Source organism: Oncorhynchus gorbuscha, linkage group LG03 (assembly GCF_021184085.1).
Source record: "Oncorhynchus gorbuscha isolate QuinsamMale2020 ecotype Even-year linkage group LG03, OgorEven_v1.0, whole genome shotgun sequence".
Taxonomy (NCBI): domain Eukaryota; kingdom Metazoa; phylum Chordata; class Actinopteri; order Salmoniformes; family Salmonidae; genus Oncorhynchus; species Oncorhynchus gorbuscha.
In genome coordinates, this window is record NC_060175.1 from 25,129,707 (window position 1) to 25,156,678 (window position 26,972).

At 45.4% G+C, this 26,972-nt stretch overlaps 1 protein-coding gene across 1 annotated transcript in view; it reads left to right on the forward strand.

The window, feature by feature from the left end:
* LOC124029182 (testis-expressed protein 264 homolog) overlaps window positions 1-26,972 on the forward strand; it is a 115,927-nt gene that overhangs the window by 21,495 nt on the left and 67,460 nt on the right. The window lies entirely within an intron of this gene.

Sequence of the window (26,972 nt, forward strand, 5' to 3'; positions counted from 1 at the left end):
TCCCTTGTATCCACTGACCCAGTACAGCAGCAGGCCTGGGACTGCTGGGAAAGTGAGTCATTGCGGAGTCTGAGCCGTGGGTTTCTCAAGGGTTAATTAGGTAGCATTCTGGTACAGGTGGCATCACCATGGGCTGCCAGCAATGTGTGTGTGTATGTGTGCGCGCGTGCAAGTGAATGTCTGCCTCCCCTGCCACTTTCCCTGGCTGGCGATGCCATCTGCCCTGGACCTGGTGCTGCTAAAGTCTGGCCAGCGTCACTCAGTGGCACTTGACCCATTTGTATAAGTTGCTTTGGACAAATGTATTTTTGTTACATCGAAGGAACATTACGTTTTGTCGTTCATTGCATGGTTCCCAGATACAGGGCTTAAACAATCGTAACCGCCCAATAAAGTCTTGTGCCAGTTGCCTCTCTACTTCCTAGACCTATACCATCTGCCTTCTGCCTTGGGGATTTACAAATGACTATTCAACTTTAGCTCCTTCTTGCATTGGTACTTTATGAGGCTGGGGGTGTCTCAAATATGTGACCGATCAACTCTTTTCAGTCTTATGTTGCAGGATCTGAAATAGTGTTTTTTACATTGGATAAAAGTACAGACTGTGGAACAATGGGAAAGTAAATCTGGTTTGAACGTTGATTAACATGTAACCCCACTTTTGCAAAAGTAGCCCCTTAATGTTTTGTTCTACCAACCGGAGAGTTCTTCTTTGTCTACACCCATTCAGCATCGTTCAAAACTCTGTCAACTTCATCCTTGACAACAATACTGTTGATCGCCGTTTCTTCCCCACCTTCATCAGAAGACTACAATGTCTGGTTCAATGAAAATCAGACAAAGAGAGAGTCAGCATGGAACGATCGTCCTCCAGAAAGTACTTTTTCCCATTGATCTTTGTTGATAGCGCCTGCTTTATTCAGGGAAGCAATGTTGTTGAGAGCAACACTTTTGCAGTTCTCAATGGCCACTATATCTCTCAAAAAATCTGTGGTAGCAAGGGTTATCTACACATACTGAGCTGCTCATGTTATAGACAAAATCATGCTACATGACATGTCCAGCCCATCTATTATCTCATCCAGTCATGGCTAGAGGGAATGTTCCTGTCTTTTTTTCCGTGGCTAAACCAACTAGGCTCGTAATGTAACAATTGTATTTGTATTTACAGATTGCATACAAGTTTTTTATTAAGACACATGAAAGTTCACATGTTCCAGAAGGCATTTCTGCCAAAAAACCTTCAAATGCCTCTCCAGTGAAGTAGTGACAAGTGACATACGCCTAGCTTCCTGAAACGGGTCACATATGACATTTACATTTACATTTAAGTCATTTAGCAGACGCTCTTATCCAGAGCGACTTACAAATTGGTGCATTCACCTTATGACATCCAGTGGGACAGTCACTTAACAATAGTGCATCTAAAACTTAGGGGGGGTGGGGTGAGAGGGATTACTTAACCTATCCTAGGTATTCCTTAAAGAGGTGGGGTTTCAGGTGTCTCCGGAAGGTGGTGATTGACTCCGCTGTCCTGGCGTCGTGAGGGAGTTTGTTCCACCATTGGGGGGCCAGGGCAGCGAACAGTTTTGACTGGGCTGAGCGGGAGCTGTACTTCCTCAGTGGTAGGGAGGCGAGCAGGCCAGAGGTGGATGAACGCAGTGCCCTTGTTTGGGTGTAGGGCCTGATCAGAGCCTGGAGGTACTGAGGTGCCGTTCCCCTCACAGCTCCGTAGGCAAGCACCATGGTCTTGTAGCGGATGCGAGCTTCAACTGGAAGCCAGTGGAGAGAACGGAGGAGCGGGGTGACGTGAGAGAACTTGGGAAGGTTGAACACCAGACGGGCTGCGGCGTTCTGGATGAGTTGAAGGGGTTTAATGGCACAGGCAGGGAGCCCAGCCAACAGCGAGTTGCAGTAATCCAGACGGGAGATGACAAGTGCCTGGATTAGGACCTGCGCCGCTTCCTGTGTGAGGCAGGGTCGTACTCTGCGGATGTTGTAGAGCATGAACCTACAGGAACGGGCCACCGCCTTGATGTTAGTTGAGAACGACAGGGTGTTGTCCAGGATCACGCCAAGGTTCTTGGCGCTCTGGGAGGAGGACACAATGGAGTTGTCGACCGTGATGGCGAGATCATGGAACGGGCAGTCCTTCCCCGGGAGGAAGAGCAGCTCCGTCTTGCCGAGGTTCAGCTTGAGGTGGTGATCCGTCATCCACACTGATATGTCTGCCAGACATGCAGAGATGCGATTCGCCACCTGGTCATCAGAAGGGGGAAAGGAGAAGATTAATTGTGTGTCGTCTGCATAGCAATGATAAGAGAGACCATGTGAGGTTATGACAGAGCCAAGTGACTTGGTGTATAGCGAGAATAGGAGAGGGCCAAGAACAGAGCCCTGGGGGACACCAGTGGTGAGAGCGCGTGGTGAGGAGACAGATTCTCGCCACGCCACCTGGTAGGAGCGACCTGTCAGGTAGGACGCAATCCAAGCGTGGGCCGCGCCGGAGATGCCCAACTCGGAGAGGGTGGAGAGGAGGATCTGATGGTTCACAGTATCGAAGGCAGCCGATAGATCTAGAAGGATGAGAGCAGAGGAGAGAGAGTTAGCTTTAGCAGTGCGGAGCGCCTCCGTGATACAGAGGAGAGCAGTCTCAGTTGAATGACTAGTCTTGAAACCTGACTGATTTGGATCAAGAAGGTCATTCAGAGAGAGATAGCGGGAGAGCTGGCCAAGGACGGCACGTTCAAGAGTTTTGGAGAGAAAAGAAAGAAGGGATACTGGTCTGTAATTGTTGACATCGGAGGGATCGAGTGTAGGTTTTTTTTCAGAAGGGGTGCAACTCTCGCTCTCTTGAAGACGGAAGGGACGTAGCCAACGGTCAGGGATGAGTTGATGAGCGAGGTGAGGTAAGGGAGAAGGTCTCCGGAAATGGTCTGGAGAAGAGAGGAGGGGATAGGGTCAAGCGGGCAGGTTGTTGGGCGGCCGGCCGTCACAAGACGCGAGATTTCATCTGGAGAGAGAGGGGAGAAAGAGGTCAGAGCACAGGGTAGGGCAGTGTGAGCAGAACCAGCGGTGTCGTTTGACTTAGCAAACGAGGATCGGATGTCGTCGACCTTCTTTTCAAAATGGTTGACGAAGTCATCTGCAGAGAGGGAGGAGGGGGGAGGGGGCGGAGGATTCAGGAGGGAGGAGAAGGTGGCAAAGAGCTTCCTAGGGTTAGAGGCAGATGCTTGGAATTTAGCGTGGTAGAAAGTGGCTTTAGCAGCAGAGACAGAGGAGGAAAATGTAGAGAGGAGGGAGTGAAAGGATGCCAGGTCCGCAGGGAGGCGAGTTTTCCTCCATTTCCGCTCGGCTGCCCGGAGCCCTGTTCTGTGAGCTCGCAATGAGTCATCGAGCCACGGAGCGGGAGGGGAGGACCGAGCCGGCCTGGAGGATAGGGGACATAGAGAGTCAAGGGATGCAGAGAGGGAGGAGAGGAGGGTTGAGGAGGCAGAATCAGGAGATAGGTGGGAGAAGGTTTGAGCGGAGGGAAGAGATGATAGGATGGAAGAGGAGAGAGTAGCGGGGGAGAGAGAGCGAAGGTTGGGACGGCGCGATACCATCCGAGTAGGGGCAGTGTGGGAGGTGTTGGATGAGAGCGAGAGGGAAAAGGATACAAGGCAGTGGTCGGAGACTTGGAGGGGAGTTGCAGTGAGGTTAGTGGAAGAACAGCATCTAGTAAAGATGAGGTCGAGCGTATTGCCTGCCTTGTGAGTAGGGGGAAGGTGAGAGGGTGAGGTCAAAAGAGGAGAGGAGTGGAAAGAAGGAGGCAGAGAGGAAAGAGTCAAAGGTAGACGTGGGGAGGTTAAAGTCGCCCAGAACTGTGAGAGGTGAGCCGTCCTCAGGAAAGGAGCTTATCAAGGCATCAAGCTCATTGATGAACTCTCCGAGGAACCTGGAGGGCGATAAATGATAAGGATGTTAAGCTTGAAAGGGCTAGTAACTGTGACAGCATGGAATTCAAAGGAGGCGATAGACAGATGGGTAAGGGGAGAAAGAGAGAATGACCACTTGGGAGAGATGAGGATCCCGGTGCCACCACCCCGCTGACCAGACGCTCTCGGGGTGTGCGAGAACACGTGGGCGGACGAAGAGAGAGCAGTAGGAGTAGCAGTGTTGTCTGTGGTGATCCATGTTTCCGTCAGTGCCAAGAAGTCGAGGGACTGGAGGGAGGCATAGGCTGAGATGAACTCTGCCTTGTTGACCGCAGATTGGCAGTTCCAGAGGCTACCGGAGACCTGGAACTCCACGTGGGTCGTGCGCGCTGGGACCACCAGAGTAGGGTGGCCGCGGCCGCGCGGTGTGGAGCGTTTGTATGGTCTGTGCAGAGAGGAGAGAACAGGGATAAACAGACACATAGTTGACAGGCTACAGAAGAGGCTACACTAATGCAAAGGAGATTGGAATGACAAGTGGACTACACGTCTCGAATGTTCAGAAAGTTAAGCTACGTAGCAAGAATCTGATTTCTGTCTATTTAATCCTCTGTCTATGAGTCATGGTACAGTTCCAAGTTTTAGTGTTAAACCAGTCTTTTACTGTTTTTTATTTTATTTTACATATTGAATTTGTTGTTCTACTGAATAGGTGAAAGGTGAGCTCTGAGTGTTGGAAAACGTTGAGGGAAGCAGAACAATATAGGCTAGTAGTAGGTGTGAGTGATTGTGTTTAATTGCGTGAGTTGGTGTGTATTGTGTGCAAAACTCATTTTGATTAATGAGTTCATGTCCATTTATAACCCCTAGTGACAGTGGGTGTTTGCAGTGGCGGTCTAAGGAAGATAGATTCCTACAGTGTATTCACTTATTGTGACATTTTTTAATTATAAATGTTTCCTATCCACCTCATGAACTAGGCCTAAATATGTTGGTGAGAGAATGGAATTCACTTTCATTTCAATGTATTATTCGATGTAAAATGTTTATTTGGGTATTTAACATTCCTATCCATCATGCTTGCACAGTGTCTCTCCTTACTGCTTTTCCTCTGAAGGCATTTTGTATCTGTCCTCCCCCTCTCATTTTAAACACAGTGATTCATTTTAAACACAGTGATTCACTATGTGAGCTGTATCAGACCCTGCATGTATGTAGTCTCTCTTGGAAGCTCCGCATGCTCAGATCTCTGGGGAGTTATCCTCCCATCTCTCTCTGACACATTCTGGTGTCAGACTCCCTAGACCCTACCAGAATGACTTCTCATAAAAGCATTATTTTGATTTTCTTACCCTTAGTCCTTAACCTTATCATATAAAATGTGTCATGATAAGAAAACAGCATTCAGTTATACCCATTGATTTGCACTTAGGTGTTAGAATCTGTGTGGACTTACTCAGCAGAAGCTGTGGTGAAACATCATTATGAAAGACAGCTTTTCTGTCTCCACTGACTCCGTACCCTACTTTCATACCTGAAAGATGCTGTGTAGCAAGTTCCTTTTTGTATCTGTCATACTTTCCAGGTCCATACCCAAACAGTTCGAACTACTAATTCTGAAAATTACTCTCTCCAGAAATAAGTCTCTCACTGTTTCCGCCTGCTACCGACCCCCCTCAGCTCCCAGCTGTGCCCTGCACACCATTTGTGAATTGATTGCCCCCCATCTAGCTTCAGAGTTTGTTCTGTTAGGTGACCTAAACTGGGATATGCTTAACACCCCGGCAGTCCTACAATCTAAGCTAGATGCCCTCAATCTCACACAAATCATCAAGGAACCCACCAGGTACAACCCTAACTCTGTAAGCAAGGGCACCCTCATAGACGTCATCCTGACCAACTGGCCCTCCAAATACACCTCCGCTGTCTTCAACCAGGATCTCAGCGACCACTGCCTCATTGCCTGTATCCGCTACGGTGCCGCAGTCAAACGACCACCCCTCATCACTGTCAAACGCTCCCTAAAACACTTCTGTGAGCAGGCCTTTCTAATCGACCTGGCCCGGGTATCCTGGAAGGACATTGACCTCATCCCGTCAGTTGAGGATGCCTGGTCATTCTTTAAGAGTAACTTCCTCACCATTTTAGATAAGCATGCTCCATTCAAAAAATGCAGAACTAAGAACAGATACAGCCCTTGGTTCACTCCAGACCTGACTGCCCTCGACCAGCACAAAAACATCCTGTGGCGGACTGCAATAGCATCGAACAGTCCCCGCGATATGCAACTGTTCAGGGAAGTCAGGAACCAATACACGCAGTCAGTCAGGAAAGCTAAGGCCAGCTTCTTCAGGCAGAAGTTTGCATCTTGTAGCTCCAACTCCAAAAACTTCTGGGACACTGTGAAGTCCATGGAGAACAAGAGCACCTCCTCCCAGCTGCCCACTGCACTGAGGCTAGGGAACACGGTCACCACCGACAAATCCATGATTATCGAAAACTTCAACAAGCATTTCTCAACGGCTGGCCATGCCTTCCGCCTGGCTACTCCTACCGCGGCCAACAGCTCCGGCCCCCCCGCAGCTCCTCGCCCAAGCCTCTTGAGGTTCTCCTTTACCCAAATCCAGATAGCAGATGTTCTGAAAGAGCTGCAAAACCTAGACCTGTATAAATCAGGTGGGCTTGACAATCTGGACCCTCTATTTCTGAAACTATCCGCCGTCATTGTCGCAACCCCTATTACCAGCCTGTTCAACCTCTCTTTCATATCGTCTGAGATCGCCAAGGATTGGAAAGCTGCCGCAGTCATCCCCCTCTTCAAAGGGGGAGACACCCTGGACCCAAACTGTTACAGACCTATATCCATCCTGCCCTGCCTATCTAAGGTCTTTGAAAGCCAAGTCAACAAACAGGTCACTGACCATCTCAAATCCCACCGTACCTTCTCCGCTATGCAATCTGTTTCCGAGCCGGTCACGGGTGCACCTCAGCCACACTCAAGGTACTAAACGACATCATAACCGCCATCGATAAAAGACAGTACTGTGCAGCAGTCTTCATCGACCTTGCCAAGGCTTTCGACTCTGTCAATCACCATATTCTTATCGGCAAACTCAGTAGCCTCGGTTTTTCGGATGACTGCCTTGCCTGGTTCACCAATTACTTTGCAGACAGAGTTCAGTGTGTCAAATCGGAGGGCATGTTGTCCGGTCCCCTGGCAGTCTCTATGGGGGTGCCACAGGGTTCAATTCTCGGGCCGACTCTTTTCTCTGTATATATCAATGATGTTGCTCTTGCTGCGGGCGATTCCCTGATCCACCTCTACGCAGACGACACCATTGTATACACTTTCGGCCCGTCATTGGACACTGTGCTATCTAACCTTCAATCGAGCTTCAATGCCATACAACACTCCTTCTGTGGCCTCCAACTGCTCTTAAACGCTAGTAAAACCAAATGCATGCTTTTCAACCGATCGCTGCCTGCACCCGCATGCCCGACTAGCATCACCACACTGGATGGTTCCGACCTTGAATATGTGGACACCTATAAGTACCTAGGTGTCTGGCTAGACTGCAAACTCTCCTTCCAGACCCATATCAAACATCTCCAATCGAAAATCAAATCAAGAATCGGCTTTCTATTCCGCAACAAAGCCTCCTTCACTCACGCTGCCAAGCTTACCCTAGTAAAACTGACTATCCTACCGATCCTCGACTTCGGCGACGTCATCTACAAAATTGCTTCCAACACTCTACTCAGCAAACTGGATGCAGTTTATCACAGTGCCATCCGTTTTGTCACTAAAGCACCTTATACTACCCACCACTGCGACTTGTATGCTCTAGTCAGCTGGCCCTCGCTACATATTCGTCGCCTGACCCACTGGCTTCAGGTCATCTACAAGGCCATGCTAGGCAAAGCTCCGCCTTATCTCAGCTCACTGGTCACGATGGCAACACCCATCCGTAGCACGCGCTCCAGCAGGTGTATCTCATTGATCATCCCTAAAGCCAACACCTCATTCGGCCGACTTTCGTTCCAGTACTCTGCTGCCTGTGACTGGAACAAATTGCAAAAATCGCTGAAGTTGGAGACTTTTATCTCCCTCACCAACTTCAAACATCAGCTAGCTGAGCAGCTAACCGATCGCTGCAGCTGTACATAATCTATTGGTAAATAGCACACCCATTTTCACCTACCTCATCCCCACATTTTTATTTTATTTACTTTTCTGCTCTTTTGCACACCAATATCTCTACCTGTACATGATCATTTATCACTCCAGTGTTAATCTGCAATATTGTAATTATTCGCCTACCTCCTCATGCCTTTTGCACACATTGTATATAGACTCCCCTTTTTTCTCTGTGTTATTGACTTGTTAATTGTTTACTCCATGTGTAACTCTGTGTTGTCTGTTCACACTGCTATGCTTTATGTTGGCCAGGCCGCAGTTGCAACTAGCCTACCTGGTTAAATAAAGGTGAAATAAAAAAAAATCTGGGCGTGGTTGTAACAGGAGAGCTAGATATTGAGAATCTCCCGTAGTTTTTTTTGTTCTGCACTCGCACCTTTTTCTCTTAAAAATAAAAAGAAGAAGCCGGACATGATTAATTTAATTCAAGTGTTCTACCTTTTCTCTTATTTATCTTTCTTTACCGGTGATAGGCTACAATATTCAAAGTTCTATTTTTAAGAGCCTCTTGAAAACCAAACATTGCATAAAAACCTTGTTATATACATTTTATTTGATGGATTATACATGAAAACAAATTGGCCTTGATTCTGAGTCATAATATGAACTTGGACTATATCTGCATAAATCTACACATGAGTCATTTGATGTCAAGTGGCAGAGCGTATTGTGTGGCCAACCACTGATGTTCTGTGTGCTTCTTCACACACACTTTGTTAGATTTTAAATTTTGTTCAAGATGCAAGAGGATCCTCATGGCAATGAATCAAAACACAATGTAGTGAGTGAACATCAACTACTGGAGCGGGAGAATGGTCATGGAGTGAAACACTTGTCCTGCTAACGTTTTATTCATGAGTAATGAATGTGTAGTAAACAACACTGCAACATATAATGCGCTGTGGCGTTTGACCATGACACACACACACACACACACACACACACACACACACACACACACACACACACACACACACACACACACACACACACACACACACACACACACACACACACACACACACACACACACACACACACACACACACACACACACTATAGCCCCTTTTCTAAACTACTCCCATTCATATGTAAGTTCACAGCCTGTCACAGACAGCAGCTCAGCACCCTCTGTACTTATTACATGCTCCTCCATATCAAATATATGCACCCTGGGCCCAATCCAATATCCACACAACCACGAGTCACGACCATCTCTCATTCTGCCGTCGTTATGCTGACCACCTGTCTGCTTCTAGCTCCTCTGTCTGTGTGTGTGTGTGCAGTGTTTCCCCTAGGATTTCTTTCAGCAGCAGTGGCAAAGGTAGCAGGGGGGGGGTTAGGTGCATGACCTGGAGGTGATTTTGTTTGTCGAAAGACTGAAACGGTAACTTCTGGTGACTTTTAAAAAATACATTCTACTCCAAAATGCATTAAAAGTAATATAATAATATTAAAAGTAAATGATGTTGACGCCAAATAGAACTGATGCGTGCCACTGCATTGTAGGAAGATGATGTGGAGCAAGTGGTGGTTGTACACTCCTGGCTCTCATTTGTGCCACTGCTCGCTCTGTTTGCTACAAATATACACTACTGTTCAAAAGTTTGGGGTCACTTAGGAATGTCCTTGTTTTTGAAAGAGAAGGACATTTTTTGGGCTGTTACAATAACATCAAATTTATCAGAAATGCAGTGTAGACATTGTTAATGTTGTAAATGACTATTGTAGCTGGAAACGGCAGATTTTTAATGGAATATCTACATATGCGTACAGAGGCCCATTATCAGCAACCATCACTCCTGTGTTCCAATGGCACATTGTGTTAGCTAATCCAAGTTTATCATTTTGAAAGGCTAATTGATCATTAGAAGACCCTGTTTCAATCATGTTATCACAGCTGAAAACTGTGGTGCTGATTAAATAGGCAATAAAACTGGCCTTCTTTAGACTAGTTGAGTACCTGGAGCGTCAGCATTTGTGGGTTCAATTACAGGCTCAAAATGGCCAGAAACAAAGTCCTTCCTTCTGAAACTATTCAGTCTATTCTTGTTCTGGGAAATGTGAGAAATTGCCAAGAAACTGAAGATCTGGTACAACGCTGTGTACTACTCCCTTCACAGAACATTGCAAACTGTCTCTATCCAGAATCGAAAGAGGAGTGGGAGGCCCCGGTGCACAATTGAGCAAGAGGACTAGTACATTAGTGTGTCTAGTTTGAGAAACAGATGCCTCACAAGTTCTCAACTGCCAGCTTCAACAGTACCCGCAAAACACCAGTCTCAACGTCAACTGTGAAGAGGCGACTCCTAGATGCTGGCCTTCTAGCCAGAGTTCCTCTGTCCTCTGTCTGTGTTATTTTGCCCGTCTTAATCTTTTGTTTTTATTGGCCAGTTTGAGATATGGCTTTTTCTTTGCAACTCTGCCTAGAAGGCCAGCATCCCGGTGTCGACTCTTTACTGTTGACGTTGAGACTGGTGAGGGAGGAGGATGTCTTCCCTGTAAAGCACAGCGTTGAGATTGCCTGCAATGACAACAAGAAAGGCCTCTTTAGTGTCCTAAGTTTTCATAACTGTGACCTTAATTGTCTACAGTCTGTAAACTGTTAGTTCCACAGGTGCATGTTCATTTATTGTTTATGGTTCATTGAACAAGCATGGGAAACAGTGTGTTAACCCTTTACAATGAAGATCTGTGAAGTTATTTGGATTTTTATGAATTATCTTTGAAAGACCGCGTCCTGATAAAGGGAAGTTTATTTTTTTGCTGATTTTGTGTGTGTGTGTGTGACAGTGTACCACTGATGGGTCCTGTGAGATGCTGTTCATATGTGATCTTCTTCATTTTTGATGGCTCCCCTGCCCTCTGTAACCCTCCATTGTGTGTGTGTGTGCCCTCCACTGGCTTCCATCACAACTGTAGAGTGCTGAGTGACTTGGGGATTGAGGTCTGATTGCGCTGTGTGTGTGCACGCAGCAACAGCCAGAGGTTGTGCCATGCCGAGGCCTAGCGTGGCCCATTCATCCCCCAGTGATGTTAATATGATTATCCATTATTAATGATGTCGTCTTCCAGCATTGGGGCTTTATTGTCAGACATCAGGTCTCTCTCCCAGGAGTGTACTTCCAGTGCAGACTCTTAACAGTGGAAGGAAGCAGACAAGTCCACTAGTCCAGTGCAACGCCTGGCCAGGCCTTATATACAATGGCCACATCTTTTGAACCTTACACCTCATTTTCTGTCCGCACAATAACATTTCCTCTGTTTGAATGTCCACACACTTGCATACTATTCAGAATGAAGCAATGTCTTGGCTAGGCATTGTAAGTGGTCTGGTAGTACGGAGATTTGAACATAGCCAATGTCTCTTATCTCTGTCTATTTACAGGCTATTTCATTATGATCTGCCATTCAATATTCCTATTCACAATCTGTCAGAAAACTCCAAGTGGGTGTGATGGACTGGCTGGGCTGTAGCCTACTTCATACAAATGCCTCATACTCCTGCACATCAACTCGGTACTGCTATTCCCTGTATATAGCCATGTTATTTTTATTTGTTGGTTTGTAATCTTTATCTTCATCTCTGCATTGTTGGTAAAGGACCCGAATGTAAGCATGTCACTGTTAGTCTACACCCGTTATTTATTAAGCATGTGACAAATGATATTTGATCAAATCAAATGTATTTATATAGCCCTTCATACATTAGCTGTTATCTCAAAGTGCTATACAGAAACCCAGCCTAAAACCCCAAACAGCAAGCAATGCAGGTGTAGAAGCACGGTGGCTAGGAAAAACTCCCTAGAAAGGCCAAAACCTAGGAAGAAACCTAGAGGAACCAGGCTATGAGGGGTGGCCAGTCCTCTTCTGGCTGTGCCGGGTGGAGATTATAACAGAGCATGGCCAAGATGTTCAAATGTTCATAAATGACCAGCATGGTCAAATAATAATAATCACAGTAGTTGTCGAGGGTGCAGCAAGTCAGCACCTCAGGAGTAAATGTAAATTGGCTTTTCATAGCTGATCATTAAGAGTATCTCTACCACTCCTGCTGTCTCCAGAGAGTTGAAAACAGCAGGTCTGGGACAGGAAGCACATCCGGTGAACAGGTCAGAGCAGCAGCAGCACGGCCAGGTGGACTGGGGACAGCAAGGAGTCATCATGCCAGGTAGTCCTGAGGCATGGTCCAAGGGCCCAGGTCCTCCGAGAGAGAGAAAGAAAGCGAGAATTGGAGAGAGCATACTTAAATTCACACAGGACACCGGAAAAGACAGGAGAAGTACTCCAGATGTAACAAACTGACCCTAGCCCCCCGACACACAAACTACTGCAGCATAAATACTGGAGGCTGAGACAGGAGGGATCAAGAGACACTGTAGCCCCATCTGATGATACCCCCGGACAGGGCTAAACAGGAAGGATATAACCCCACCAACTTTTCCCAAGCACAGCCCCCACACCACTCGAGGGATACATTCAACCACCAACTTACCATCCTGAGACAAGGCTGAGTATAGCCCACAAAGATCTTTGCCATGGCACAACCCATGGGGGTGCGCCAACCCAGACAGGAAGATCACATCAGTGACTCAACCTACTCAAGTGACGCACCCCTCCTAGGGTACAACATGAAAGAGCACCAGTAAGCCAGTGACTCAGCCCCTGTAATAGGGTTAGAGGCAGAGAAACCCAGTGGAAGAGGGGAACCGGCCAGGCAGAGACAGCAAGGGCGGTTCGTTGCTCCAGAGCCTTTCCGTTCACCTTCACATTCCTGGGCCAGACTACACTCAATCATATGACCCACTGAAGAGATGAGTCTTCAGTAAAGACTTAAGCGTTGAGACCGAGTCTGCGATTCTCACATGGGTAGGCAGACCATTCCATAAAAAATGGAGCTCTATAGGAGAAAACCCTGCCTCCAGCTGTTTGCTTAGAAATTCTAGGGAAAATTAGGAGACCTGCGTCTTGTGACCGTAGCATACGTGTAGGTATGTACGGCAGGACCAAATCAGAGAGATAGGTAGGAGCAAGCCCATGTAATGCTTTGTAGGTTAGCAGTAATACATTGAAATCAGCCCTCGCCTTATGTTACGAATCCCTTTTGGCCCGACAGTCTAGGGGGGGATGGTAATGAGACCCGTAACATAACTCATGCAAATGATTATTGTGACAAAGTAAAAGTGTGCACGAAATAACCACGACAACAGAAATCTACCGTCAAACTCTAGGTTTATTTATAAACACACGGTAATGGGGGGAGCAGGAAAAGGGGCTGAGCTGGACCCAAGGAAAGAAACAATAATTATACAAAAACACACCCCTAAGCTAGACTAGCCTACTTTAACAACAACTAACTAACTAACTAACCAAAAATACAGTGGGTGGTCCGCCCAGTTCTAACTAGTGTATTTAACAAAGTTCACCTACGGGTAGTGTATGCCCATGGGCGACTTGTCTTGGTTTCCCCACCAGCAAACAAACAAACACCATAACCAAAAACAATACTCACAGGTGATGACAAAGTCCTATGAGGTGCTTAAACAAAAGAGAGGTTAAGACATAAAGTGAGAGTGAAACACAGAGACCTACAGACATGGTATTTACAGAGAGATTGAGCTGAGCTGAGCTGAGCTCTAGAACAAACAAATGATGGGGTTTTTAAACCATGGGGAAGGAACTGTGATAGGTCAGGAAATAGGAGGAGGTGTGTCTTCTGATTGATGATTGATTGTTGACTGATTGGGGAGTGATGATTTTCACCTGTGAGGGGAGAAGGAGAGAAAAGAAACACACACACAGGATACACACATACACAGGATAACTGTATCCGTAACACCTTAACAGGAAGCCAGTGTAAGGAGGCTAGCACTGGAGTAATATGATCAAATCTTTTGGTTCTAGTCAGGATTCTAGCAGCCGTATTTAGCACTAACTGTGCTTTATCCGGGTAGCCGGAAAGTATAGAGCATTGCAGTAGTCTAACCTAGAAGTAACAAAAGCATGGATTAATTTTTCTGCATCATTTTTGGACAAAGTTCCTGATTTTTGCAATGTTACGTAGATGGAAAAAAGCTGTCCTTGAAACATTCTTTATGTTCGTCAAAAGAGGGATCAGGGTCCAGAGTAACGCCGAGGTCCTTCACGGTTTCATTTGAGACGACTGTACAACCATTAAGATTAATTGTCAGATTCAACAGAAGATCTCTTTGTTTCTTGGGACCTAAAACAAGCATCTCTGTTTTGTCCATGTTTAAAAGTAGAATGTTTGCAGCCATCCACTTCCTTATGTCTGAAACACAGACTTCTAGCGAGGGCAATTTTCATTTTCATTGAAATGTACAGCTGTGTGTCATCCGCTGTCGTGACGTTGTATTAGTTAATGTGACGACTGTTGCTCATCGAATGATTACAAGTTTCTAGTTGCATGATTAACTGAATCAAGCAATTATTAACTCATTAACCTGGGTCACCATGGGAAAACTAGTTTTGATTGAGTTTCTATTTCCCAAATTAACTCCAAGAATATCAGAATATCGATTTTACAACAGCTGCTAATTAACCAGTTACCTTTACCAATCTCGTTCTGAACGTCGTATAGCCCGTGAATTTGCACGGACCCGGGTCTTACCAATGAGTTCGTACCACACCAATCTTTGTTGAATATTTATTTACTAAAAGCTCAAATGATGAACAAAGATACACATAGACAAAACACATTATAGGCTATTGATTAGAACTTAGTATAACGGGCCAACACACTATGGCGCAAGTTACCCAAAATGGGGATTTCAAAAAGAGAGAGAAAAAATAAAGTACAAGAGAGAAATATACATTTGGGTGAATATGTCAGCTATGCTATTCTAACCCTAGCCTTGCCCCAAACTGCCGCTCTTATGGGTCAGAATATAATGATGTAATTATGTAGGGATGATCTCCAAGGATTCTCTGCGTGGACCGTTCAGGCTGCTCGATGATGCACTACTCCGGCGCACCTCTCTGATCGTCCTCCCGATGTCAGTGTCCGTTTGGCTTAAAGGACTGTTCCCTCACCCTTGCTCTGGAAGGGGGCTTCTGAGGACAGACAGCTCTGTAGCTCAGAGCTGACAGCATAGGAATGAAACCCTTTAGATACCACGATTTGCTGGGATTGGATGCTAAGTGGTCCGGCTTGAATTCACCCGATTAGAAACAGCTACTCATCTGTAGCTTGGATAGAAAATGATTTCTTTGTCTTCAAACTTGTGTTGCATTCTGGGTTCGTTGACTTTTTAGACCTTGGCTGCAGCTTGGGTCACGTAGTCTTCTATGGAAATTCTTTACTCACAGGTTTTATACCCTTGGGTCAAAAGTGGGTGTAACCGCCTTTAGGGCAATTCTCTGGGCGTACCAAGTTAAGAAGGCAAGGTCTAGATTTGACTCAAATCCAATTTTAGACAACTAACTTCACATGTCATCTTCCCCAAAACATTCTCTTTGATTTGGATATTTTCCATACAACGCACAATGTATAAACATCAAACATATACTAGGAAAACTCTTCACTTTACAATATTTTCGTAATAACGTCATCTATTAACCTTTGATAACAAAACAAAAATGATATACATTTTCATATTCCATCTATCGTCATGACCACCATTGTGGCTGATGGAAACCATTGTTCCGAAGTCCCTTTATTTCATGTTTAATGTTCTGAGGCTGGTTCTCCATAGTAGCAGGACAAAGGAATTTGTCTGTGGCCTGAGATTTACCAGGGGCGTGATTTACCTCTGTTGGGGTTGAGAGATAATATGTAGGGGTGTGGTCTCATGTAACCTGACCTGGTCAGGACAGTCATGACATCGCATAGCAGTGAAAGTTAACATTATGTTTTCAAATGACATAGGTAAAATATATAGTGAAAACAATAGTGGTCCTAAAACGGAACCTTGAGGAACACCGAAATGTACAGTTGGTTTGTCAGAGGACCAACCATTCACAGAGACAAACTGATGTCTTTCTGACAGATAAGAACTAAACCAGGCCAGAACTTGTCCAGACCAATTTGGGTTTCCAATCTCTCCAAAAGAATGTGGTGATCGATGGTATCAAAAGCAGCACTAAGGTCTAGGAGCACGAGGACAGATGCAGAGCCTCGGTCTGATGCCATTAAATGGTCATTTACCACCTTCACAGGTGCAGTCTCAGTGCTATGATGGGGGACTAAAACCAGACTGAAGCATTTCGTATACATTGTTTGTCTTCAGGAAGGCGAGTTGCTGCGCAACGCCTTTTTCTAATAGCTTTTTCTAGTTTTGAGAGGAATGGAATATTCGATATAGGCCGATAGTTTTTTATATTTTCTGGGTCAAGGTTTGTTTTTTTCAAGAGAGGCTTTATTACTGCCACTTTTAGTGAGTTTGTACACATCTGGTGGATAGAGAGCCGTTTCTTATGTTCAACATAGGAGGGCCAAGCACATGAAGCAGCTCTTTCAGTAGTTTAGTTGCAATAGGGTCCAGTATGCAGCTTGAAGGTTTAGAGGCCATGATTATTTTCATCATTGTGTCAAGAGATATAGTACTAAAACACAAGTGTCTCTCTTGATCCTAGGTCCTGGCAGAGTTGTGCAGACTCAGGAAAACTGAGCTTTGAAAGAATACACAGATTTAAAAAGGAGTCCGTAATTTGCTTTCTAATAATCATGATCTTTTCCTTAAAGAAGTTCATGAATTTATTACTGCTGAAGTGAATGCCATCCTCACTTGGGGAATGCTGCTTTTTAGTTAGCTTTACGACAGTATCAAAATTAATTTCGGATTGTTCTTATTTTCCTCAATTAAGTTGGAAAAATAGGATGATCGAGCAGCAGTGAGGGCTCTTCGATACTGCACGGTACTGTCTTTCCAAGCTAGTTGGAAGACTAGCGCCATTTCCGTTCCAATTTTCTGGAAGCTTGCTTGAGAGCTAAGGTATTTTCTGTATACCAGGAGCTAGTTTCTTTTTAGAAATGTTTTTAGTTGTTAGGGGTGCAACTGCATCTAGGGTATTGCGCAAGTTTAAATTGAGTTCCTCAGTTAGGTGGTTAACTGATTTTTGTCCTCTGACGTCCTTGGGTAGGCAGAGGGAGTCTGTAAGGGCATCAAGTAATCTTTGTGTTGTCTGTGAATTTATAGCACAACTTTTGATGCTCCTTGGTTGGGGTCTGAGCAGATTATTTGTTGCAAATTCAATAAAATGGTGGTCCGATAGTCCAGGATTATGAGGAAAAACATTAAGATCCACAACATGTATTCCATGGGACAAAACTAGGTCCAGAGTATGACTGTGACAGTGAGTAGGTCCAGAGACATGTTGGACAAAATCCACTGAGTCGATGATGGCTCCGGAAGCCTTTTGGAGTGGTTCTGTGGACTTTTCTATGTGAATATTAAAGTCACCAAATAATTTGAATATTATCTGATATGACTACAAGGTCCAATAGGAATTCAGGGAACTCTATGAGGAACGCTGTATATGGCCCAGGAGGCCTGTAAACGGTAGCTATAAAAAGTGATTGAGTAGGCTGCATAGATTTCATGACTAGAAGCTCAAAAAACGAAAACGTTTATATTTTATTGAAATTAGCTATGGTAAATGTTAGCAACGCCTCTGCCTTTGCGGGATGCATGGGGGATATGGTCACTAGTGTAACCAGGAGGTGAGGCCTCATTTAACACAGTCAATTCATCAGGCTTAAGCCACATTTCAGTCAGGCCAATCACATCAAGATTATGATCAGTGATTCGTTCATTGACTATAACTGCCTTTGTCGTGAGGGATCCAACATTAAGTAGCCCTATTTTGAGATGTGAGGTATCACAATCTCGTTCAATAATGGCAGGATTGGAGGAGGTCTTTATCCTAGTGAGATTGCTTAGGCGAACACTGCCATGTTTAGTTTTGCCCAACCTAGGTCGAGGCAAAGACACGGTCTCAATGGGGATAGCTGAGCTGACTACACTGACTGTGCTAGTGGCAGACTCTACTAAGCTGACCCTGTCGCTGGCAGCAGAGAATTGGAAGGAAAGGCGGCCAAATGAGGTTTTGGCTCTAGGAATGATCAGTGAGATATACCTGCTGGTGCGCGTGCTACGGGTGGGTGTTGCCATCGTGACCAGTGAACTGATGAGCGGAGCTTTACCTAGCATAGACTTGTAGATGACCTGGAGCCAGTGGGTCTATCGATGAACATACAGGTCGCAGTGGTGGGTGGTATAAGGTGCTTTAGTAATAAAATGGATGGCACTGTGATAAACTGCATCCAGTTTGCTGAGTAGAGTATTGGAAGCTATTTTGTAGATGACATAGCCGAAGTCGAGGATCGGTAGGATAGTCAGTTTTACTAGGGTAAGTTTTGCGGCGTGAGTGAAGGAGGCTTTGTTGCGAATTAGAAAGCCAACTCTAGATTTGATTTTGGATTGGAGATGTTTGATATGAGTCTGGAAGGAGACTTTGCAGTCTTGCCAGACACCTAGATACTTATAGATGTCCCCATATTCTAGGTCGGAACCATCCAGGGTGGTGATGCTAGTCGGGCGTGCGGGTGCAGGCAGCGAACGGTTGAAAAGCATGTATTTGGTTTTACTAGCGTTTAAGAGCAGTTGGAGGCCACGGAAGGAGTGTTGTATGGCATTGAAGCTCGTTTGGAGGTTAGATAGCACAGTGTCCAAGGAAGGGCCAGAAGTATACAGAATGGTGTTGTCTGCGTAGAGGTGGATCAGGGAATCGCCCGCAGCAAGAGCAACGTCATTGATATATACAGAGAAGAGTCGGCCCGAGAATTAAACCCTATGGTACCCCCATAGAGACTGCCAGAGGACCTGACATGCCCTCCGATTTGACACACTGAACTCTATCTGCAAAGTAGTTGGTGAACCAGGAAAGGCAGTCATTAGAAAAACCCAGGCTACTGAGTCTGCCTATAAGAATATGGTGATTGACAGAGTCGAAATCCTTGGCCAGGTCGATGAAAACGGCTGCACAGTACTGTCTTTCATCGATGGCGGTTATGATATCGTTTAGTACCTTGAGCGTGGCTGAGGTGCACCCCTGACTGGCTCGGAAACCGGATTGCACAGCGGAGAAGGTACGGTGGGATTCGAGATGGTCAGTGATCTGTTTGTTGACTTGGCTTTCGAAGACCTTAGATAGGCAGGGCAGGATGGATATAGGTCTGGAACAGTTTGGGTCCAGGGTGTCTCCCCCATTGAAGAGGGGGAATGACCGTGGCAGCTTTCCAATCCTTGGGGATCTCAGATGATACGAAGGAGAGGTTGAACAGACTGGTAGGTGTTGCGACAATCGCGGCGGACAGTTTCAGAAATAGAGGGTCCAGATTGTCAAGCCCAGCTGATTTGTAGGGGTCCAGGTTTTGCAGCTCTTTTAGAGCATCTGCTATCTGGATTTGGGAGAAGGAGAAGCTGGGGAGGCTTGGGCAAGTAGCTGTAGGGCAATTAGCTGCAGGGGATGCGGAGCAGTTGGCCGGGGTTGTGGTAGCCAGGAGGAAAGCATGGCCGGCCATAGAGAAGTGCTTATTGAAATTCTCGATTATCGTGGATTTATTGGTGGTGACAGTGTTTCCTAGCCTCAGCGCAGTGGGCAGCTGGGAGGAGGTGCTCCTATTCTCCATGGACTTTACAGTGTTTTTTACAAACTTGTTGGAGTTCGACTACAGGATGAAAATTTCTGTTTGAAAAAGCTAGCCTTAGCTTTCCTAACTGATTGCGTGGATTGGTTTCTGACTTCCATGAGAAATTAAATATCGCGGGGACTATTCGATGCTAGTGCAGTCTGCCACAGGATGTTTTTGTGCTGGTCGAGGGCAGTCAGGTCTGGAGCGAACCAAGGGCTATATCTGTTCTTAGTTCTACATTTTTTGAAAGGGGCATGCTTAGCAGAGGTGTATTTGGAGGGCAAGTTGGTCACCGTGATATCTATGAGGATGCCCATGTTTACGGATTTAGGGTCAGTTAACTACACACATGGCCTGAGTTCGAGGCTGGGGCTGACAGATAAACAAAATAAACTAAATGTAGTACCGTGATTAATGAACAGTCCAGCAGGCATTCGCCATGTAGCCAAGTGAACATAGGGTCCAGTGAACAGCAATAGATGAATCAGGGAAGCTACTAGGTAGTCGTTACCACGCTAGCAAGAGGAGACCCGTTGTTTTAAAAAAAAGTTAGCAGGCCGGGGCTAGTAGAAGTGTCTTCACCGCTGTCCGGCAAAAGCCGGTTGAGGCCACAGCAGATGGAATTATGTCGGCAAACCAGTCGTGATGGATCGGCGGGGCTCCGTGTCGACAAAGGGTTTGCAAAAGAGATATTGTAGCTGGAGTAATTTTGTTTGCTAGCCGGGAGATGCGCCTGGCTTGAGGCAACTGGTGCTAGCGTTGGTACAAGGGTGTTAGCCACTATAGCCACTCGGTAGTCGCTAGCTAGCTGCGATGATCCGATGCAAAGGACCAGAGCTTACGGCAAGAATCCCGTGATGTAGTATATTCTTGTTGTGTTAGTGAATAGTCCCGGAGGCATCAGCTGTGTAGCCGAGTGAGCATAGTGTCCACTGAGCATGCCGGGAGATGGGCCTGGCTCAAAGCTAGCTTCGATGAACATGAGTAATGGTCCTGGGCTTATGGCAGGAATCTGGTGTTATAGTGGAGAAAAACCAGGCTAAAAGCGGCTGGTGTCTGTGCTACCGGTAAAGGCCGCTAGCAGTGGCTAACAATGATTAAATAGTTAGTAGCTGGTTAGCCTCTGATGGCTAGCCTCTGATGGAGGTTCTGGCTATAAGGTCTAAAAAATAGCAGATCTGTATCACATTGGGTGAGGCAGGTTGCTGGTAGGTATATTTTCATTTAAAAATTGAAATATACAAAGACAGACAGTAATTCTTTTTTTTTTACATGGGAGAACGACAAACAACGTCTGCACTGCTACGCCATATTGGATATCATTTTTTAACATTTTTTTAAATCCATTCTGTTGCATGCAATTGCTTTTAGACTGGAAAGTTACACTCTAGGCTGTCATACATGTGAGATAATGAGATGTTTCTTAACAGAGTGATATTGCTTAGAATTTCAGTGATAAATGGCGAGGATTATATGGACAGACGAGTCCAGTCTACACCACATGCGGTGGTCTGGACTGTGTACTGATTTGTTACGTTGTCATGATATTCTGATGCTTTTGAAATAGCACACCTTCCCTCTCTGTCCCTTTTCTCTCATAAAGTATTATTATAGAGCCACACAGACAGGGATGAATGAAAGTCAACTTATCATAACCAGCATCCATGGGCAATGTGGGATAGGCTTATATAGGGAAAACATGCAATAAAATGTCACCATGACATTTAATTGTATCACTGCACCTCTGGTACTAATATTAGATCTTATACAGATATTACATCATGGAGATTGTGAAAGCAGTGATATCCTGCCTCAAATGAAGTAAATTGTAGTATTATATTCACTAATTGTATTATATCCACTCCATTGTGGCGGGAAATAGTAGCCTAGTCTATATCAGAATGGAACGTCTATGTTGTAAATCAATGTCGCATAGAAGATGCCTCTATACTGTCCCAATGAACAACTACTAGCCGAATGAAGTCATTTCAACCAGTCATTTTTTTTACCACATTTCAACCATTTTAGCCCACTGGGATAGTGTCTCGACTGTTATGTTCCCCAGCAAGAAAACCAAAAATTGACACTCAAACAGAACGGGGGAACTAACGAAGAGTCACTGACAACAACCAAAACAAAACCGGCGGGGTTTTAGGAGGCGTTCTGAAAGACACTGATGGGGGTGTCCACTGAAAGTTGACTAGCAACAACAACTGGAACCTAAAAGACACCCACCATGAGACACCAAAATTTGCCCAAGAGGAGGCAAACTAAATAAAAACCCACACCAAACTTAAAGACTGGAAGCAAACCAAAAGGTGGAGCAAAACTAAAACGGGGAAGATTAGACAAAGGATCATTTTTTTCTAGAAATGAAAATGGGAGAGCCAGCTAAAGGTGCTGCCCCTCCACATCTCTGAAGACAACAGGAGCACTGGGCCAGACACTCTTAAATATAACCTGGGCCAGCCCAGGTGAAATCCCTTCCCACTAACGAGATGAGAAACCAGCACAGGTGTAACACCAATCGGTGCGGCCCACGTGCTAACTTGCTAACATCCAACCTCGAAATATAAATGGAAAAACCAAAGCCTGTACCAGGAGGCAGTTATGAGCCCTGGCCTGATACTGTGTGCTGAACATGTCTGTGGTGTCTGACACTATGTGTGTCCCCCTGTGGTGTGACCTTTTCAGAGGAACTCATCAGTATTAAGCATGGCTGGCCTGTTATGGCAGAATGAGGGTCTGTCTGACTGGCAGACAGGCACTCTGAGTGGACGCCCCAGGGTAGAGGGCACTAGGGGGCTTGCTATTTGGAAACCAAGACGGGAAACCAATGACCGGCCCTGGTGTTTGCTGTCTGACTTTTTAGGGCTATGTCACATCAAAGATGACAGACGACCCTGGCATCTTGAGACTAGGGGGGGGATTGGAGTGGGGTGTAGAGGGGCCCTAGTGTTGACATTTACAGAGATCTGAGGGTTAGTGAAACTGGTGACGTGGTCTCTCACCAGCACTGAGGGGCACTGAGTTGAATATAAACCGACTTATGGGAAATAAAGTGACTTTTGTCGAATGTCTGTCACTTACGGTGAGTCTAAATTAACAAAGTTGTTGTTTTCTTCAGTAAGATGCGTGCTGATAGGGGTTTGTTTGTAGGTGAGTGTGGTTTGTGACTGGCAGCTAGCAGTGATTATTAGCCTGGTCAGTCACAGGTCACAGGCTCAGGAACAGCTGCTAGTCCGCAGGGCCTGTGAAACAGTAGGGCGCAGTTGTAAATGTCAGTAAAGGACATGGACGAAGTTGAAAAGGTGATGGAGAATGAGTGAAAGATAGACAGACCGAGAGAGGGAGATAAAGAGAGAGCCAGACAGGCAGGCAGGCAGAGAGTATGGGAGGGAGACAGTGTCGTGTAGAGGCCAAGCTTCTTAACAAGGCCTGGTCTTGGCCTGCCATCCAACTCTGGGTTTCCAGGTTCAGATGAATCATTTGGGCCTAAAAGTTCATTAAGCCACTCTTTGGCCTGGGCTAGAAGGTCACCGGATTGGTGTGAGGATGGCTCAGACTCTCAAACACCTAAATTCTGCTGCACATACATATGTAGGACCTTAATTTGAGTCAGTTTGCTACAGCAGGAACATAATCCTGCAGCGACAGGAAATATTAATTATTATGTGGATTATAATTCATTGACATTGTTGTAGGGATTGATACATTTTGGGTAAGGGATAATCAAGTCTGAAATTTCAAAGTGGAAATGACAAACTTCAGAAGCCTTTTTAAAACCTTAAATACACTACAACTTTAACATTTTCTCTATTGCATGAAAGACCTACTACAACAGGGTAATCAAATTAAGATCCTACATCTCTACAACTGGGGCATGCTTCAGAGTCAGACACACATTCAAGTAGAGCAACACAGAAAGCAGATCACTATCTGTCACTCTTTTCATTCGTAACAGAGAGGTTTATTGGAATAAACCTCACTGACTCTTCTCTCGTGGCTCACACTCATAATTCTGTACCTAGACGAAGGAAAGGAAGTACTTTTCCATTCAGACTTTGCTGTAGCCTAACAATTGTGTTTTCTGTCAATTGGGACTGATTCATTCCTGGAGAGGAATTATTTTATTAACATTTTTAAAATGCCTATTAGTTATCTCTGTTTAAAGGAGTGATCAAACACTGCGTGTGCATGGTGTGTGTGTGTAGGCTGTGTGTGTAGGCTGTGTGTGTAGGCTGTGTGTGTAGGCTGTGTGTGTAGGCTGTGTGTGTAGGCTGTGTGTGTAGGCTGTGTGTGTAGGCTGTGTGTGTAGGCTGTGTGTGTAGGCTGTGTGCGTAGGCTGTGTGCGTAGGCTGTGTGCGTAGGCTGTGTGCGTAGGCTGTGTGCGTAGGCTGTGTGCGTAGGCTGTGTGCGTAGGCTGTGTGCGTAGGCTGTGTGCGTAGGCTGTGTGCGTAGGCTGTGTGCGTAGGCTGTGTGCGTAGGCTGTGTGCGTAGGCTGTGTGCGTAGGCTGTGTGTGTAGGCTGTGTGTGTAGGCTGTGTGTGTAGGCTGTGTGTGTGTGCCTGTGTGTGTTTATGGACTATCCATACAGAGGCATTCTGATGAGCTATCTCCATTTATCATCTGTTGCCTAGTAAACAATCTCCGGCACTAGGATGTTCAATTAGATGGGCAAAATGTGGTGCTTTATCAAGCTATGGAAATACAGGCTTTATCTCCTTTTCAACAATACAATAGCTAAATAAAGGTTAAATTAAAAAAATTATGGAATTATTCTAAGGGGGAAAAAATGCAGGACTGTACTGGGTCTATATGTTTAGCCTTAGGCTAAATCATTTTACCAGAGAATATAGCCTAGCCCTAGTCTAGGACTATGATAAAGAAATGTGACGAACTCCGCTTTCTTTGAGCCTATATGTTAACAACCATATGTTTCATTTTATCAGAGTAGTTGAGGATACTGATAAAGAAATGTGAAGCATTATATCCATGTGTGTGTTCCCTAGCTCTGAGCTCTTCTGTTTGCGAGTCACATTTCTTCATCAGTATCCTCAACTACTCTGATAAAATGAAACATATGGTTGTTAACATATAGGCTCAAAGAAAGCGAGCCAGGTCTGGTCTGGTCTGGTCTGTCCAGGGGCTGTGAGGAGCTCTGAGGTCCTTTCTCTCTCGCTCGCTCTTTCTCTCTCACACACACAATCACGCACTCACTCATGGGGCTGTGTGGACCCCGCCAGTCAAGTGCTCAAACATGACTTTAGTCATCTGGCCACGGGGAATCCAAAGACATTTGTTAACGCTAAATGTCACATTTGAATATGATTGATCCGATGTAGATTTTATTCCAGACGGCTGTCGCTCTGAATGAAGATCATGCAGGAGGGGTGCACCAGCATATTTACTACCCATTTACTGTGGAAAGAGAGCTGTTTTATGGCCCGTACAGATAGGATGGTTAGCTGGAGTTATAAAGTGACTATGATACAGATGCTTGTTGGGCGAGAGAGAGAGATGGGTGGAGAGGTGGAGCGGAGGCAGGGGAGGTTGTATCCCTCCTATACTCCTCCCCATCTCTGTCCCTCTTCCTTTGTCCCTTATTCGCAATGTTTCTTCCCTCAGGGAAATGTCCCCTCAAACATTCACTTCATGTTGCCTACTTCATTAGTGTGGCAGTTGACCCTGAGATGAGAAGTCAGCGAAGGTGATACATTTGATCATGATGGAAGATGCGTCTTGGAGTGAATGTCAGATGTTAGTGCATATCCTTTGCGGATTAGAAAGTGAATAGTAATGTTATGTTTCAATCGCACCAGTTCCCTCTCTTACCACAATTGGTGCTGAAAAGCTAATCCATGCATTAATTTTCTCCTGAATTGATTATGGGAATGCACTACTTGGGGGGCCTGCCTCCAAATTCAATTCATAAACTATAGCTCATCCAAAACAGTGCCGCACAGCGTCGTCCGGGTTTGGCTGGGGTAGGTCGTCATTGTAAATAAGAATTTGTTCCAAACTGACTTGCCTAGGTAAATATATATATTTTTTAATATGTATATTTTTACAAATATAACAGCATCCACTCTTCTGGGAACACTTTCCACTAGATATTGAAACATTCCATTCAGCCAAGAGCATTAGTGAGGTTGGGTACTGATGTTGGGCCTGGCTTGCAGTCAGCGTTCCAATTCATCCCAAAGGTGTTCAATGGGGTTGAGGTCAGGACTAGACGTTGACCGATTAATCGGAATGGCCGATTAATTAGGGCCGAGTTCAAGTTTTCATGGTTTTGGACACCGATTTAAAAATATATATATTTTATTTTTTCATGTTATGTCCCGGAAACATAACATGAACAAAAGTGGAAACACAAATGAACAGAAATATAAACGGGCAGCGTGAAACCCAAATGCAAACAAAATACACTCAACCAACAAAACAGAAGAACAAGCCCGCACGAAACAGAAGCGGGCTAAACAGACTATATATAACCCTACCCTAACAACCAAACTAGAAACAGGTGCTACCAATTAGACAGAACTAAAGGAACACAGAACAACGGATCGGCGATAGCTAGTAGACCGGCGACGACGACCGCCGAGCGCCACCCGAACAAGAAGGGGAGTCACCTTCGGTAATATTCGTGACAGCTGCCTAATTTGCCAGATTTTTACGTAATTATTGACATAACATCGAAGGTTGTTCAATGTAACAGGAATATTTAGACTTATGGATGCCACCCGTTAGATAAAATATGTAACGGTTCCGTATTTCACTGAAAGAATAAACGTCTTGTTTCCAAGATGATAGTTTCTGGATTCGACCATATTAATGACCTAAGGCTCGTATTTCTGTGTGTTATCATGTTATAACTAAGTATGATTTGATAGAGCAGTCTGACTGAGCGATGGTAGGCACCAGCAGGCTCGTAAACATTCATTCAAACAGCACTTTCATGTGTTTGGCTGCAGCTGTTTATAACTTCAAGCCTATAAACTCCCGAGATTAGGCTGGTGTAATCGATGTGAAATGGCTAGCTCGTTAGCGGGGTGCACACTAATAGCGTTTCAAACGTCACTCGCTCTGAGACTTGGAGTGGTTGTTCCCCTTGCTCTGCATGGGTAACGCTGCTTCGAGCCCAAGTAGGAGCAGGGAGAGGGACTGAAGCTATACTGTCACACTTACAATACTAAGGT